Below are 15,734 nucleotides of genomic sequence, written 5' to 3' on the forward strand. Positions count from 1 at the left end.
TAACATGCCTTACAGTCAAATTTCCACAACACATAGATAGCATATAGCTAACAACAAGTTATTCAACTTTACAGTTTCACGGGACGGACCAAGTCACAATCCCCTCGGTGCACATCCACACGCCCGTCACCTAGCATGTGCGTCACCTCTAAAGTAATCACATGATACAAAAATCCGGGGTTTCATACTCTCAGGACCAGATTTAAAACTACTACTTACCTCAAACCTCGTAATTTTTTATTCCGTTATGCCCTTGCCACAAGAATTGGTCTCCGAAATCCTCGAATCTAGTCACAAATAGTTCATTTCAGTCAATAAAAGTTATTGGAATTAATTCCATAAGAAAATACTAATTTTCCATAAAAATCCGAAATTTAGCTCAAAAATCGCGTCTCGGAACACGACAAAAGTTTCAATATCCGAAATTTCGTTCAACCACGAGTCTACCCATACTAATTTTACCAAAATCCGACCTCAACTCGACCCTTAAATCTACAAATCTTATTTCCAAATTTCTAAGTTCAAATCTCCGATTTACACCTCAAAAATATGTAATCTAGTCGGATTATTCGATGATAATTTCATTTTATGGAGTAGAAATGAACACCAGGGACTTACCTCAAGTTTTTCTTGAAAATCTATCAAAAATCGCCTCTCCTCAAGCTCCAATTTGCCAAAAATGGCGAATGGGACGAAGTCCCCTGCTTTATAATTCTGCCGAGACAGCCTTGGTCCTGGCTCGATCTTGGCCTTCGATCGAGGTCCTCGATCCTGGGCCTTGATCCTGGGCCTCGATTCTGACCATCGATCCTGACCCTCGATCATGACCCTCGACCCTGGCCTTCAATCATTGCTTAGATCCTGGTCCTCGATCCTGCCTTCTATCGTGGCCTTCGACCCTGAGCTCGATCGTGGCTTGATTCTGGGCTCGATTTTTGGGCTCGATTCTGAGCTCGAAACTGGAATCGATTTCTGGCATAAGGAATTTCCTGCAGAAGGAAATTGCAGCAACTGTTGTAGTTTAATTTTTGATCCGTTAATAATCCGAAACTCACCCAATGCCCTCCGGACCTCAACCAAATACACCAACAAGTCCTAAAATATCATATGAACTTAGTCGAGTCGTCAAATCACATCCAAAAATACTAAAAACACGAATCACACATAGATTCAAGCCTAATGAACTTTGAAAATTTCCATGTATACAAAGAACGTCGAAACCTATCAAATCACGTCAAATTGACCTCAAATTTTGCATACAAGTCATAAATGACATAACAGACCTATTAAATTTTTCAGAATCGGATTTTGACCCCGATATCAAAAAGTCAACCCCCCGGCCAAACTTCCCAAAAATTCAACTTTCGGCATTTCAAGCCTAATTCCTCTACGGACCTCCAAAATTTTTTCCGGACATGCTCCTTAGCCCAAATTCACCATACGGAGCTATTGGAATCATAAAATTTTAGATCCGAGGTCGTTTATATATAAGTCAATATCTGGTCAACTTTTCCAACTTAAGTTTTTAATTATGAGACTAAGTGTCACATTTCACTCCGAATTCCTTCCGGACCCGAACCAACTAACCCGGTAAGTCATAAAATAAATGTAAAGCATAAATTGAGCAGTAAATGGGAAAACGGGGTTATAATACTCAAAACGACCGGCCGAGTCGTTACAATTACTTTCCATATTTTGTGGCCATCATTGATCATTGTTACTTGCTTTACTAATTAGTTTATATTTTTTAAACGGTGTTAGTTTTATTCCTAAATCAAAAGTATGTGTTTGGCGTCGCATAGGAGGTGATAATTCTATAGCTAGCTAGACGCCTTAATATATTGTTCCTTGTGGGATTCGACCCTGACAGAAGTTAGGTATTATTATATTTGCATCGATTGTTTGATCTCATTATAAAGCATTATTGTGATACTAAATTTTGGTGCCGATATCGGGAACAATTGGAATGATGAGTGGTTGGATGATGGTTGTTTTTCTTCTTTTGCGCCTTGTTGAGCTAATTGAAGCTGAGGCAGAACTTATGAAATCCAATTCATAAGTTTGAAGCTGAGGCAAAAGTGTTGAAGATCAGATATGTAATTGCCCAGCTCATTAGACGATTACAAGGACCAACATGTAAATATATAATAAATGAAACATTGGTACAATTCAATGAAGTTCGTATACTTGGTTAATGCTATCAAGGGGTTACGTACATAGGGGTTTGCCAAGTTTTAATACATTGTTGATGGCGGGCCAAAGGGATCGAATAACTTGCATGATTATATAACTTCATCAAGATCCTTTACTTTCAACCAAAGGATCAAATGGAATAACATGCAAGATCAATATGGATACAATATAATTACCGAAAATCAAGATTGGGCCGAAAAAATGAACCAACACATTCACGTACTCCTTCCGTTTCAATTTAGACGATACATTTCGCTTATCGAGAGTCAAACTGTGTGAAGTATGACCAACATTTTAAAATATATTATTTTATCATATTGACATGAGAAAATCGCAATTTATAATACTTTTGAATATTCACTACAACATTATGCATATATAGCTACGAAATACATATCGTAGCTAAACATAAAAATTTCCGTGGCTAAACACTTTAGCCACAATAATATTTTTCATAGCATCCGTAGCTAGAAGTAGCGTAACTAAAAGTTAGCTACAAACTTTAACATTTCGTGGCTAAGAATTAGTACTTATTGCTACAATAATTTTTGTGATGTGGCTATATTAATAAAAAAATTGCCACGAAGAATGTATATTTATAGCTAATATTTTATTCTTTTGCTACGATAAATCAATTTTGTAGCTATCTTGTATACTTTAGCCACAAAGGGATATACTGTGGCAAAAGCTGTTACTTATTTAGCCACAAAATTCAAATTTGTAGTTGTGCTCACATATTTAGATTTGTATTATTGTAGTATTTATATTTAGCTACCAACCCATAATTTGATAGCTATAAATAGTCAAAATATCCATAATTAGATTTGTTTTATTATGTTTGATTTGATGACTAGATTTTTATAACATTTTATTTTTATTTATGAAAAATTAATTTATTAGAAATAAAAAACGATCTCACAAACGATTTTTAAAAATTTCAAATATTCCATATTCATACATCTTTGATCAAACCATAAAAACACATAGTAATAAACTTTGAATATCACTTTATTATACAAATTGACATCTAAATATTTTTACAAATTAATTCTAAAATATACAAGTCTAAAGTACAATCGGTTATTTAACTATAATCTATAAAATTCTGAAGGGTTCCACATAAAATAAAAAAAACTAAGTTCTAAGTAGTTGATCTGGGGATTGAAGATGTTGCCACCAAATAATCTTCTGCAGTCAAGGATGAAGTAATTTCACTCTTTTGCATATAGGCTGAATCCTTGATGTTGCATTCAACAGATTAAAATGCACCCTGTAAATTTAAAAGAAACAATAATTAGCGCACAAAAAATGAGCGAACCAAGGCAAACATTAATACAAAGATACAAGTTTGATTTGTAAAAATGTTAGAAGAACGTTCAAAGAGAGAAATATTATGTGTAGATAATTTTTTACAAGAATTTTTAGCATATAACAAGAGGAAATAATTCAAAGCAACAAGATAAGAAAACAAACCTGTATAGTTTTTTTAAAACTTTTGAAAGGATTTTCATCTCATTTTTGCAATGTCTTTTCGACGAACTGTGGCTCCTCCCAACTGTAATTATAATCTTCAAGGTTACATTCAATACCTATCACAATAAGGCACAATATCTATCAAATTGTTAGAATATAAATCCAAAAATTCAAATCAAGTAGGTGTATGTGTTATACAAATTATAATTAGTGATACAATTAGTATAAGTGGACTGATTTTAATAAAGAATGTGACAATTAGGGTGGTTAGGGGTTAGTTCCGGAAGTTAGTTAGTAGGAGCCAAAGGTTAGTTAGAAGTTAGTTGAGTTAGTTGAGAAGTTGTTAAGAGAATCTCATTACAGCTCAACTATTACATATAAGGATTGTATCACATTCTTTGTATGAATAACAATTACAGTTCTTTCAATAACAATCTTCTTCTTCCTCTCATCTCGCTTCTCTCTTTCTCTGTTCTTCTTCACCATAGTCGACCTTCGAGTTGTCTCTGTTTCAGCTCCTAGAGACTATATTCGAACCTCGAATTTCTCTAATCCCTGCATTAGAATATCATTGGTATCAGAGCAGTTGATTCTTATATATCAAAAAAAGACAAAAGAGGGTAAATCTGTTAAAAATTCAGTGGCCGAACTAGGTGATATCAGAGAATTGATTTTGATCACCCAAAAGGTCATTTTTAAATTTAATAATTAATTATGTATTCTAAGACCTCAAAAAGTACTATTTATCATTCTTCGACTTGCGTGCACAATTCGTATAATTTTACGGAAATTTTTTATGTGAAAACAAATTGATTAAAATGTGTAATATAGCCTTAAAGCTCAATTAAGTTGACTTTGGTCAATATTTTTATCAAACGGACCCGGATCAATATTTTAAAAGTTTAGGTAGGTCCGTCTCGTAATTTGGGACTTGGGCGTATGCCCAAAATTTAATTTGGAGGTCCCTAGCTCAAGTTATGGCCATTTAACGAAAATTAGAAATTTAAAGGCTAAAGATTTCCAAAGTTTGACCATGGATTTGACTTTTGGATATCGGGGCTAGAATCCGATTTTGAAAATTGAAATAGCTCTGTTATGTCATTTATGACTTGTGTGCCAAATCTGAAGTCATTCCAGATTCATTTAACATATTTCGGCATATGATTTGTAAATTGAAAGGCTTGAAACTCAAAAGTTCGAATCGAGGTGTGAATTGTAATTTTAGTATTGTTTGACATGATATGAGACCCCGAGTATTATGTTATGGTACTTGTTGGTATACTCGGACGGGGTCCCGAGTATCCTGAGTACCCCGAGTACTCCGAGTGTGAATCGAATCGAAATCGGAACAAAAATTAGACTTAAGCAAAATCTGGAATTTTGCTGCTTCTGGTGCCTTCGTTTCTGTGAATCCTTGCCCGCAGAAGCGTGAATTGCGTCACAGAAGCAGAAGTAGAGGAGCTGGGCAAGAAGCCGCAGAAGCGAAAAGTTGGACGCTCCTGCGAATCCATAGAAGCGAACATTGGTTCGCAGAAGCGAGGGGCAACGCAAAAGTGAAAGTTTCAATCGCAAAAGCGATGCCGCAGATGCGGCCATTTCATCACAGAAGCGAACATTGACAGAACATTAAGGGGTCGACAATGGCCATTTTTCTTCATTTCGTTTAGACTTTTAAACCTCGGTTTTTGGGCGATTTGAAGGAGTTTTTCAAAGGTTCGAATTGGGTAAGTGGTCCTTATCCTATAATGATTATATTTCATAAATCCATGTCTATATTCATCATTTAACTCGGATTTAGATGGAAGAAATTGAACTTTTTGTAAAACTTTTCAAAAACGAAAAATTAAGATTTGAAGGTCCATTTGATATCGGAATTTGGTAATTTTTGCATGGTTGGACTCGTCTCGGAACGGGTGTTCGGATTTCATAAGTTTTCCAGAGATTCGAGACATGGACCCCACTTTCAATATTTGAGATGAATTTCATATTTTTATCCGGAAAAATAGTAAATTCATATCGAATTAATTCCTATGATTTGTATTGAGTATATTGAATTGCATATGACTAGATTTGAGGATTTCGGACACGAATTCTCGAGGCAAAGGTTTATTGGATTCTTGAACTTGGTTGCAAAGCGAGGTAAGTGTCGTGGTTAACCTTGACTTGAGGGAATAAAACCCTTTAATTATTTTCTATGTGAATTTCATGTGTAACGATGTATAGGCAAGGTGACGAGTGCCTATAGTTTGTCAAATTAATTGTTTGCTTAATTATTTAAACATCTTAAATTATTTTAAGACACAAATTAATTATTATAATAATTATTTCTCTCCTATTCCTTGTCAAATATTAATTGTTGAATTCCTGCAGTAATTGTTACATGCTTATTTGATTTATATGTCTTAATTGTTACTTGACATTTAGCATATTAAATATTAAACTGCCTATTTTTTCTCTAATTTTCACAATTATTTGCTACTTGTCATTGTTTATTTTATAAATAAATTATAATTATTGTATGCCTTGATGCTTAATAATTTCTCATTGAACGTGGTATTTATTGGAATATGTTTATTACATTTAAGAGTTGTTAAAATATATGGGGGGATCGGGTTGCATGCAGCAACGGAAATGAAAATAAATATATTGGGGGATCGGGTTGCACGCCGCAACAGATTTATTTAAAGTTTATATTGGGGGATGGAGTTGCACGCCGCAAAAGATTTATTCTAAGTTTATACTGTTGGAGCGGGTTGCACGCCGCAATGGAAATAAGTTGAGGGATTAAGACTGCTTAATTGACTTCAATTATTTATATTATTTACTGGTCGTACTACTATTCCTGTTATTATTATTATTATTATTATTATTATTATTATTATTATTATTATTATTATTATTATTATTATTATTATTATTATTATTATTGTGTACAAGTTAATGTAAGCGACATGCCTTAGCCTTGTCACTACTTCGTCGAGGTTAGGCTCGACACTTACAGAGTACATGGGGTCGGTTGTACTCATACTACACTCTGCACTTCTTATGCAGATTTCGGAGTTGGTCCAGCGGCGTACCATAGACTTGCTCGGATTTCGGCTACCCAGAGGAGACTTGAGGTATAACAGCACAGCATCCGCAGTTCTGAAGTCCCTATCTACTTTATTTTAGCTGTGTGTTTTCTTTCAGATAACTTTATTTTATTCAGACCCTTATCTGTATTATTCTAGAAGCTCGTGCACTTGTGACTCTAGTTCTGGGATGGTATTTAGATATCGCGTTTATTATGGATTATTCACTTTATTTCCGCATTTGTTTCTTTGTTATTAATTAATTTAAAATTGTGTTAAAATATCTAATTATATTCTAATATTGGCTTTCCTAGCAAGTGAAATGTTAGGCACCATCACGGTCCCGAAGGTGGGAATTACGCTCCGTGACAGTTAGTATCAGAGCACTAGGTTACATAGGTCTCACGAGCAACTTAGTAGAGTCCGAAGGATCGGTATGGAGGCGTATGTACTTATCTTTCAAAGGCTATAAAGTTTAATAACAATATCACTTCTTTCTTATTATGTCGTGTGATTTTATTCTATCATCGATGATTGAACCATTTTATTCTTATTCTCTCACAGATGGCGAGAACACATGAAAATCAGGGAGAAAATAGGCAGTTTACTATTTAATATGCTAAATGTCAAGTAGCAATTAATGCACATAAATCAAATCAGCATGTAACAATTATTGCAGGAGTTCAAGAATTAATATTTGACAAAGAATAGGAGAGAAATAATTATCATAACAATTAATTCGTGTATAAAAACAAATTTAGGATTTTCAAATAATTATGCAAATAATTAATTTGATGACGTATAGACACTCGTCACCTCGCTTATACGTCGTTCACATGCATTTCACATACCAAATAATTTAAGGGTTCTATTCTTTCAAGTCAAGGTTAACCACGACACTTACCTCGCATTGCAATTTCAATCAATTACTCGACCATAGCTTTTCCTTTTAAATTTGTCTCTAAAAACTTCAAATCTATTCACAAACAATTCGATATACTCAATATGAATCATAGGAATTAATTCCATATGAATTTTCTAATTTTTCGGATAAAATCCGAAATGTACTTTAAAAGTTGACAGTGAGGCCTACGTCTCAAATCTCGGAAAATCTTACGAACTCCGAACACCCATTTTTAGACGAGTCCAACCATACAAAAATTATCGAATTCCGATGTCAAAAGGACCTTCAAATCTTAAATTTTCGTTTTTGGAAGATTTTATAAAAATCTGATTTTTCTCCCAACATTTCACGGATTCATGATATAAATGAGCATGGAATCATGAAATATAATCAATATAGGATAAGTAACACTTACCCTAATGTTTTCCCGTAAAAATCGCCCAAGAATCGCCTTACCCGAGCTCAAAAATAGAAAATGATTGAAAATGGGACGAATCCCATTTTCCAGAACTTAAGTTCTGTTTGCCTAGGTTTTTACCCTATGAGATCGCGGACAATGCTTCGCGATCGCGAAGCACATTTTTAGGCTGCCCAGCTTTTGTTCTAAGCAAACATGGAAGAGCTTATGCGAACGCGAAGAACCATTTCCCAGCCTTACGTGATCGCGGACGGCTGAATGCGGTCACATAACACAAATCGTGTGCTACAGCTTCTGCCTCACTCCTTCTTCACGAACGCGGCTTTGCCCACGCGTTCGCGATGCCTTATATTCTCCAACTGTGCGATCACGTACAATACTATGCGATCGCATAGTACAAATTTCCATCAGTGCTCAACAGGCCTTCGCGATAGCGGATGAAGCCACGCGATCGCGATAAGGGAAACCAGAACTGGAAATACTAAATTTTTCCAAAGATTCAAAACACTGGTTGCATATACAAAACTCACCCGAACCCTCGGGGCTCCAAACCAAACATGCACACAAGTCCTAAAACATCATACGAACTTGCTCGTGCAATCAAATCGCCAAAATAACACCTAGAACTACGAATTGAACACCAAATCGAATGAAATTTTCAAAAAAACTTTAAAACTTTTATTTTCACAACCGGACGTCCGAGTCACGTCAAATCAACTCCGTTTCTCACCACATTCGACAGACAAGTCATAAATATTATAGTGAACCTATACCGGGATTCGGAACCAATATACAGACCAGGTGTCAATAAATCTAACATCAGTAAATTCTTAAAAAATCATTAAACTTTCAAACTTTTAAATTTTCATCAAAATTCCATATCTCGGGCTAGGGACCTCAGAATTCGATTCCGGACATACACACATGTCCCAAATCACGATACAAATCTACTGAAATGGTCAAAACACTGATCCGAGTCCGTTTTCTCAAAATGTTGACCAAAGTCAACTCAGTTGAATTTTAAAGCTCTATTTCACATTTTAATCCATTTTTCACACAAAAACATTTCGGAAGATTATACGGACTGCGCATGCAAGTCGACCCAAAATTGACTTTGTCATGACCCAAAATCCCACCACAGGCATCGTGATGGCACGTACTCTCTAAGACTAGGTAAGCCGATTTCAATTACATTTCGAAGCCAATTGTTTTTTTTTAAATTAAATAAGTAATCAAAACTAACAGCAGAAATAATTACAAATATAGCAACCTTCCCAAGACTGGTAGTACTGAGTCACGAACTCTAACTGAATACATGGAATGATCACGAGGACCGAATATACAATACTGTTTGATTAAAAATTAACAGTACAATGAAATGAAGAGATTCCAAGGGACTGCGACGACCAAGCAACTCTACCTTGAATCCTTACGATCCCGCTTTAGCTCTGCTCAATTCTGACCAAGCAATAAAAATTTGCAGAAGTGTAGTATGAGTACACCATGGTCGGTACCCAGTAAGTATCAAGACTGACTTCAGTGGAGTAAAGACGAGGTACAGTCAAGACACTCACTAGTCTAATATCCTGTGCAATATAATATACAAAATAATAGGAAACAAATAACAATAAGGGCAACATATAACAACCAGTGATATGCACAACAGACAACAAGAATACCATTAATCTCGCTCAACAATTAATAAGTACAATTACACCCAATTAATTAAAGTCCTTCCAATAAATGTCTTTCACATATAATTCTGCCAAATAACTCTGTTTCAAATATAATTTTCTCAAATAATTATCTTTCAAATATAATTCTTTCAATAAATCTCTTCAAATAAATATCTTTCAAATACAATTCTTTCATATAAAACTTTCTAAATAAAAATCCTTCCAAATAAATATTTTGATTATAATTCTTTCAATTAAAAGTCACCCTGTGACACCTCACTTCATAATCATAAGAATACGGGTCTCAGCCCTTTTTCATATTTTTTGTAAACACGGGTCTCAACCCATTTTTCATATTTTCACGGCATCTTGTGCCCATAATTAAATCATCATATTTCCCCAGCACCTCATGCCCTCATTTCATCACAACTGCACAGATAATTCATGTGCCAAATATCATTATCATTTACTCACGGCACCTCGTGCCCACATTTCATTTTATAATCCGCCTGGCAATAGCCACAGGCTCCTAATTTCAACATAAATCAGATTATTATCAATTTACCAACAACAAGACAAATTGCACAAGTTATAAAAATAAACACAAGGAAAATCACAACACCACACAAAAATCACCAATGCGACCACTCCTCATCATCACATACCATCCCTGACTATAGCCACCCTTATCTCTCCTATAGCCACCCTTATCCCTCCGCTCTGACAATACCAATAGCCACCCTTATCGCTTCTATTGCCACCCTTATCGCTCCGCCCAGACAATATTCCAATAAACACAACAACAGTGAAATGCCACCCTTATACCCACATAATATCAACGGTGAAATGCCACCTTTATCTCCTCAAAATAATAACTCACACAACACAACAATTTATACGGAAAATTATCACGGCAACATAACAAAATAAATTCATATCATAATATGCCCAATGGCCACAACAAAAATTCCAAAGATACAACCAAGTCAATTAATTTCACAGCAAATAGCCGAAGGCTCGACACAATGTGTATAACACCCCAAAAAAAACAATCAACAGAGATAGAAATTACTCAGCATAAAGCAAAGCCTTCGTTAATCCAAATTTAGATAATTATATTAACACTTCTTTTTAAACTTGCTTAATTAATTATTTACATAATGAAAATTCATATTGAAATTTAATTCCAAGAAATATCAAACCAACAATACTCACGAAATTACATAAGTTTTCAAGTAACAACCACATAAAATTGTCATATAAGCCCGAGTACGTACTCGTAACCTCACGTACACGGCTTTTCACATTTCACAAACGGCACATAAGACTCGATGCCTAAGGGGTAATTCCCCCACTCGAGGTTAAGCAAGACACTTACCTTTTTGAAGTTAGGTCGATATTCCAAAATAGCCTTCTTGATTGAATTGACCTCCGGATAGCTCAAATTTATCCAAATTAATTGTATAACTTCATTAAAATTCATCGAAAATAATTCCGGATAATAATATGTCGACTTAAAAATTTATTCCAAAAAGTCAACAAAAGTCAACGCGGGACTCGCCCCTCGGAACCCGACAAAATTTTTATGAAATCCGAACACCTATTCCGATACGAGTTCAACCATACCAATTTTATCGAATTCTACTACTCGACCTCTAAATCTTAAATTTTCGATTTTGGAAGATTTTACAAAAATCTTGATTTCCTCTATTTAAATTCGCGTTAAATGATGAATATAACCATAGATTCATGAAATATAATCACTTTAGGATATAGAACACTTACCCCAACCAAACATGTGAAGAATCCCTTCAGAATTGCCCAAATTCGAGCTCCAAAAATTTCAAAACGAAATGCCAAAAAAATGACCTAGTTCAATCCTTATGTTTTTGCCCAGTTTCGCACCTGTGGACATTTTAGTTGCACCTGCGAGCTCTCTTTTGCGATGCCCAGTGACCACTGGCCTCTCGCATATGCGGAGGAGTTCCGCTTCTGCAGTCTCGCAGGTGCGGGATAATTTTCGCACCTGCGACCACTGCCCAGACATGCTCCTTTCGCTTCTGCGACCTCAATCTCGCATCTGCGATGGCACATCTGCGATCAATTTCATCGCAGATGCGATGCCACTAGTGGCAGATTTCCAATTTTGGTCCGTTTAACCAACCGAATTCGCCCGAGACCCCCGGGAAATCAATCAATTATACCAACATGTCCCAAAATACAATACAAACTTAGTCGAGGCTTCAAACCACGTCAAATAATGCCAAAATTACGAATCGCGCATCGAATCGAATTACGAGTTTTAAAATCCTCCATCTTCTATATTTTATGCCGAAACGTATCAAATCTATCCGGAATGACTTCAAATTTTTCACACATGTCATAATTGATATAATGGAACTATTCCCATTTTCGCAATAGAAATCCGACCTCGTTATTAAAAATTCACCCTTCGGTAGGATTTTCCAAATATCTTTAATTTTTCAACTTTCGCCAAAATGCTTTGAATTGTCATGCGGACTTCCAAATTCGAATCCGGACATACGCCGAAGTCTGAAATCACCATACGAAGCTATTGATATCATCAAAACACTATTCCGATTTTCGTTTGCTCAAAAGTTGTCACGTCCCAAAATTTCCACCTTCGGACCGTTATGACGCCTAACATTTCACTTGCTAGGCAAGCCAACGTTAAAATAATATTAACCAATTTTTAAACAATCTTTAAATTATTAATAATCAAAGAAACAAATGCGGAAGCAAAGTTTGAAATATAGTGAAATAACCCAAAAAAACAACGGTGTCTAAATACCATCCCAGAATTGATATCACAAGTGCACGGGCTTCTAAAATAAATACAAATAAAGGTCTGAATAAAATAAAGCTGTCTGGAAATAAACAGACAGCTAAAGTAAAATAGACGGGGACTTCAGAACTGCGGACGCCATGCAGTTATACCTCAAGTATCCTCTGGTAGCTGAAATCCGAGCAATGTCTATGGCACGCCGTTGGGACCGACTTCGAGATCTGCACAAGAAGTGCAGAGTGTAGTATCAGTACAACCGACCCCATGTACTGGTAAGTGCTGAGACTAACCTCGACGAAGTAGTGACGAGGCTAAGGCGGTTGAGTTACATTAACATGTACGCAACATTAGTAACAACAACAATAATAGAAATAAATCAGGTAACTCATTTATAATGATTGAAGCCAACTCAGTAGTTATAACCAATTATCATTTCCATCAATTCGGTTGCAGCGTGCAACCCGCTCTCACAATATATTTACATTCAATTCTGTTGCAGCGTACAACCCGCTCTCACAATATATTCCCATTCAGTTCTGTTGCAGCGTACAACCCGCTCTCACAATTTATTCACATTCAGTTCTGTTCTCATACAATATATTCACATTGGGTTCTGTTGCGGCGTGCAACCCGATCTCACAATATATTCAATTTAATCAAATCTGTTGCGGCGTGCAACCCGATCCCCCAATATATTTATTTTAATCAAATCTGTTGCGGCGTGCAACCCGATCCCCCAATATATATAGATATGTATGCCGACTTTTAAATAAGTCTGTTGCGACGTGCAACCCGATCCTCCAATATGGACTTTTAATAAGTCTGTTGCGGCGTACAACCCGATCCTCCAATATGGACTTTTTTATAAGTTTGTTGCGGCGTGCAACCCAATCCTCCAATATATTCATTAAAATCAATTCTGTTGCGGCGTGCAATCCGATCCTCCAACATATTCATTTACCAATTCTTATAGAAAAAACTTCCCCAATAAATGTAACAACTAATATAAAATTTTAAAACAACAAGCATACAATAATTATGATTTAATTATGAAACAAACAATGACAAATAGTAAGTTATTATGAAAATCAGAGAGAAAATAGGCAGTTTAATATTTAATATGTTAAATGTCAAATAAAAATTAAGACACATAATTTAAATAACATGTAACAATTAATGCAAGAATTCAAGAATTTATATTTGACAAAGAATAGGAGAGAAATAATTATTATAATAATTAATTCATGATTTAAAACAATTTATGATTTTTCAAGTAATCATGCAAACAATTAATTTGACGACGTATAGACACTCGTCACCTTGCCTATACGTCGTTCACATGCAATTCACATAACAATTAATTTAAGGGTTCTATTCTCACAAGTCAAGGTTAACCACGACACTTACCTCTTTAAAATATTCGGCAGTGGGACCCACGTCTCAAATCTCGGAAAAACTTACGAAATCCGAAAATCCATTCCGAGATGAGTCCGGATATACAATTGGTTTTGAAATCCGACCTCAATTCGAGGTCTAAATCCCCCAAATTTCGAAATTCCTAAGTTCTACCCAAAAATCCTAATTTCACCATAAATATTCTAGATTCTAGGTTGAAATTTTGTTATGAGATGTAAAAGATTGAAAGAAAAGAGTTAGGAATCACTTACCTATGATTTGGGGAAGATGTGGTTGTTGGAAAAGCTCCTCTTAAGGTTTAGGGTTTTCAAAATATGATAAATGGATGAAATATCCCGTCTAAGTCCCTTTTACTCAACTGCAGGTGTCGCAATTGCAACCTGAATGCGAAGCTCGCAAATGTGAAGGAACACTCTCAATTGCGATGCCCTTCACAGTCCCACTGCCGTCACAAATGCGAGGAAAGTGTCGCATTTGCGACCACTGAATCTTCGCAAATGCGACTAAATGATCGCATTTGCGATCACTGCCCTTCCCCTACTCCTTTCGCAAATGCGAAAGAAAACTTGCAAATGCGAAAACTATTGGCCCAACTTCTCTTCGCATTTACGATGAGAAGCTCGCTAATGCGAACCTCTCAGAGGTCGCAATTGCGATGCCTGATCTCGCAAATGCGAGATCAGAGGCCTGCAATAATATCAGATGCCCAACAGTGTTTTCCAAGCCAAATGTCACTCCGTAGCCTATCTGAAACTCACCCGAGCCCTCGGGGCACCAAACCAAACATGCACACAAGTCTAAAACCATCATACGAACTTGCTCGCGTGATCAAATCACCAAAATAACACCTAGAACTACGAATTTAGTACCAAATCAAATGAAATTCTCAAGAACACTTTAAAATTTCTATTTTCTCAACTGGACGTCCGAATTACGTCAAATCAACTCTGTTTCTCACCAAATTTCACAGACAAGTATTAAATATCATAATGAACCTGTACCGAGCTCCGGAACCAAAATACTGACCCGGCACTAACAATGTCAAACATCAATCAATTCTTAAAAATAATTAATTTTTCAGACTTTTAATTTTCATCAAAAATTCATAACTTGAGCTAGAGACCTCTGAATTCAATTTCGGGCATACACCCAGGTCACATAATTCAATACGGACCCACCGGGACCGTCTAAACATGGATTCGGGCCCGTTTACCAAAAAGGTTGACCGAAGTCAACTAAAATTAACTCTTAAGGCATAAATTCTTATTTTCATAAATTTTCAACATAAAAGCTTTCCGGAAACCTGCCCGTACTCTGCACGCAAATCGAGGAGGGTAAAAATGGGATTTTAAGGCTTAAGAACGCAGATTCGAGTTCTAAAATATAAGATGACCTTTTGGGTTATCACATTCTCCACCTCTAAAACAATCGTTCGTCCTCGAACGGACATAGAAAAGTACCTAGCTAGTTAAAAGGTGGGGATATCTACTCCGCATATTGGACTCAGACTCCCAAGTAGCTGTCTCAACAGGCTGACCTCTCCACTGCACTCAAACTGAAGGGTAACTCTTTGATCTCAACTGGCGAACTTGACGGGCTAGAATTGCCACCGGCTCCTCCTCGTAAGTCAAATCCTTTTCCAACTGGACAGAGCTGAAATCTAACACATGGGATGGATCACCATGCTATTTCCGGAGCATAGACACATGGAACACCGGATGAACCGCTGATAAACTAGGTGATAATGCAAGCTTGTAGGCTACTTCACCCACCCTTG

At 36.1% G+C, this 15,734-nt stretch overlaps 1 long non-coding RNA gene across 1 annotated transcript; it reads right to left on the bottom strand.

The window, feature by feature from the left end:
* Positions 1–3,162: 3,162 nt before the first annotated feature.
* On the bottom strand, positions 3,163–3,863 carry LOC108947742 (uncharacterized). Its single transcript, XR_001972294.2, has 2 exons — positions 3,667–3,863; positions 3,163–3,463 (listed from the first exon to the last, which is right to left on the bottom strand). It is a non-coding gene; the product is annotated as an uncharacterized lncRNA (long non-coding RNA).
* Between the last annotated feature and the right edge of the window lie 11,871 nt (positions 3,864–15,734).

Source organism: Nicotiana tomentosiformis, chromosome 9 (assembly GCF_000390325.3).
Source record: "Nicotiana tomentosiformis chromosome 9, ASM39032v3, whole genome shotgun sequence".
Taxonomy (NCBI): Eukaryota; Viridiplantae; Streptophyta; class Magnoliopsida; order Solanales; family Solanaceae; genus Nicotiana; species Nicotiana tomentosiformis.